We start from the raw sequence: 3,717 nt of genomic DNA, 5'->3' as shown, positions 1-3,717 counted from the left end.
GCACAGCCTAAACTGTACAGTACAATGGCTGGTTACGGATGGCTGGCTCAGGGCAGCATCAAGCCAACCCAGAAGTGAACTGGTCAGAAAAGGAGTGCCCAGGGGCACCCAGACGGTCTAGGGAAGAGCTGCAGGCACCTCAGGGGAGCATCCAGAGCACTCACACACCCCATCTGCAGCTCCCTGGGTGCTTCCCAGCCATCCAGATAGGCAGGGAGGCACCCCAGTGAAAAGACACCACTTTGTAAGTAGTGTTTCCTCTCAGCTGATTTCATGTGAGCTAGCTCACGTTTTTTTAGCCTCTGGCTCACACATTTTTGTCTTAGCTCAGCCTGCTCAGAAAGGATGGCCCCAGAGCACGCTAACTCATGCAGTAGCTCACAACTTTAATGCCAGTAGGTCACAAAGTAGAACTTTTGCTCACAAGACGCCACAGGTTAGAGGGAACACTGTTTGTAAGTGGTGCCTTTTTGAGATGGCTCCCGGTAAGCTGGGAACAGGACTGGGGTGGGAGCGGGACAGCAGGCAGGCAGATGTGTGCACGTGGATGCACATTTTGGGAGCGCTCGCCTGTCATCCCTGGGGTGGCTTTTGTTGCCCGTCTGAACACAGCCAACCTTTGTATTTTGTCCCACCACATGTGTTTCTCCAAGATAAAATACTTGCATGTGTCCTTCTAACCTGGACGGCCAACGAAAGCCTAATCTCTAGGGTTTCCAACCTCCAAGTGGTGGCTGGAGATCTGAGATTACAACTGATCTCCAGGCAACAGAGATCAGTCTACCTAGAGACAATGGCCACTTTGGAAGGTGGACTCTATATCCCTCCCCTCCCCAAATGCCACCCTCCCATGGCTCCACAACCCAAATCATTGGGTATTTCCCAACTTGGAGCTGGCCTTATTATCTCATCGGATCTTGGAAGCTAAGCAGGGTTGGCCTGGTTAGTACTTGGATGGAAGACCATCCAAGGAGTCTCGGGCATAGTTCCCTTTAAGCCGCACTAGGGGGCGCTGGTGCACAGATTTTCAGCATGCTGCTCACTGGTTTCTGCTCTCTGCTCAAAACCTCCATTGGAAACAATGGAGGATGGGGGGGTGCCTCCTTCTGAGGCTCATAGAATTGGACTCCCTGGTCCAATCTTTTTTAAACTTGGGGAGGTTTTTAAGGAGAGCCACCAGCAACTATTGATTCTCCATTATAGCCTATGGGGCTGTGAGGAACGATCAGGGTCAGCGTTGGGGAACGGACCACTTTGAAATTTTTGTCACCTTCACCCCGTACCTCAGGCACACAGATTAAATCCTTGTCAGAAAATAAACTGAGCACCAAACGTTTTCAAGTTCAAAACCAAAATGGTATATTTATTAAATACAGAAGGCAAGGGAGAGAGTAAATAATAATAAATATTGGCTGTTATTAAATCCGTTGGCAGGCAGGAGTTCAAATAATAAAGATCTCTGTAAGACAGAGCTATTCCGCCGGGCTTTTGGTTGAGGCAAGTGAGTGTCCTCACCCTATTGCTTATACCATCTGTTTGCCCTCCCCCACAGTGACTATCATTTTATCATCCTATTATATCTCGGGCTGATATATATGCTTTAATCTGTAAAATGTGCCTGCACCACCTATGCTGTATTTTATCTTACTGTTTGTGTTGATATTGTTTTATTTTTATTTTATTGCTAGGTTTTAATTGTTATTTATTCATGTCTGTAATCCGCCCTGAGGCCTCCTATGTGAAAGGGTGGAATATAAATCTACTTAAATAAATAAATAAAAATAGTTCAGGTTTTCTAAATATAAAAACCACACACTCTTTGTCTTTCACTCAGAGGACTGTCAGAAGTTGTGACAGAAAATATCCCCACACTGGCATGTAGGTACAGACGCTGAGTAATAACTAGGACTAACACCCTTGAGTGCTACCATACAAGCCCCTCAGTTCCCTGTGTCCAGTCCCACGCAGCTAGTCTCTCAGTCTGACTTCTGGGGTTTCTATACAGCCCCAAGATCTTAAGCCTCTCTCTCTGTGTGTTTGTGTTCTGTATTTGAACCAGGAGTCTGCCCTGTAGTACTGACAGAACTCCTCAGCAGAGCCTTTAAGTTTCCTCTGCTATAGTGACTCAGTGTGCCACACCTCAGAGAGTTTTTCCCTTCAGAAAGAGCCTGGTTTTGCTCTCTCTCTCTGACAGAAACTAATTCACCAGTTCCGTCACAAGGAACAGAGCTGACAGACTGCTCGTCGTTCTTTCCTCTGTCAATCTCCAACTGAACTCACCCAGAACTAAAACTCAACTAACTTGTGAAGTGATTTCCCCCACTGCTAGCCTCCTTCCAATTGATACATTCCATATCCATGGAAGCAGCTCAGCCAATCAGAGTGAGTTGTTACGCACTCACCCAGGCTAACTGCTTTAGTCTATCACAAGGGCCATTGACTATAATGGTCCCCATAGGCTACAATAGAGCTAATTAAAAAAAATTTGCACACCCCTATTATTCTTTTTCAGTATGATTTGTAAGCTACTTTGAAGGAAAAAGTGGGATATAAATATCTGAATAAATAAGTAGTTTGGGCAGGTTGATAACATTTAAGCAACTTCTTGTTTGATAGGTTAGGCAGGGTTCTGACAGTGATTGTTTCTCCTCTGTTATACTTGACCTGTAATGCTGGTTGTCATGTTTCACAAAAAACAAAACAACCCCCTCTAAGTAGATGGCGAGAGTCCCCCCCCCCAAGTTTTCTAAGGCTCAGCACAGAGCTGATCTACCAAAATAGTGGTCTGGAGTGGGTAGACCTGTTCCCTGGAGGCCAGGTCTACCAATACAGTGGAAAGGGGAGCATAGACCTATTCTCCAGAGGGCAGGTCTTTCTGTATAGTGGAAAGGGGTGGGTAGACCTGTTCTCTGGAGGTCAGGTCTACCAATATAGTGGAAAGGGATGGGTAGACCTCGCCACCAGAGAACTGGTCTACTACTGCAATAGAAAAGGGTCAGTGAACATGTTGTCTAGAGGACAGATCTACCAATATAGTGGAAAGGAGTGGGTGAAATTTGACTTGATTCTGCTTTCTTGTATAATGTTTAAATTATTCTTAAAATATCATTGAAATATAATTTAAAACAATGTATTCTGATATTTTTACAAGATTATGGAAGTAATCTTCTAAAAAACCAATTTACATGATAGTCAAATGTAGGCTCACTCATAACTTTAATGTTACTAGCTTTTTGTACTCATGGGGTAGCATTTCTGCTCACAACACTTTGGAGTTTAGAGGGAACATTGGTCCAGGGTTGCTCTGCAGAGGCAAGCAATGACAAACCACCTCTGTTTGTCTCTTGCCTTGAAAACCCTGTGAGGCTACATAAATTGACTGCAATTTGATGGCACTTCATGCACACACACAGTTGCACCTATTGTGTCAGAGAGCTTAGGAACCAGTCCCACTGAACTATGCGGCTCTTGCTTCCAAGTAAACATACCTTCATAGCATAGGATTGCATTTTCTGTGGAAACAAAAGAATGGAAAATCATTATGGGTGGGCACAAACTGGCACATGAGCGTTAAGTTCATGATGAATTTTGGCTGGTTTGCTGTTCACAAACTAAAGTTCACCAACCAAAGAGCTGCCACGAACTTTCACAAATTTTACGACAGTTCATAGTGGTTCGTGGTAGTCTGTGAAAAGCAGAAAGCAGGGGTTTAAGTGA

The sequence above is a fragment of the Heteronotia binoei genome, chromosome 4, assembly GCF_032191835.1.
Source record: "Heteronotia binoei isolate CCM8104 ecotype False Entrance Well chromosome 4, APGP_CSIRO_Hbin_v1, whole genome shotgun sequence".
In the NCBI taxonomy this organism is placed as follows: domain Eukaryota; kingdom Metazoa; phylum Chordata; class Lepidosauria; order Squamata; family Gekkonidae; genus Heteronotia; species Heteronotia binoei.
The sequence above is the reverse complement of the archived record's forward strand: the minus strand, read 5'-3'. Positions refer to the sequence as shown.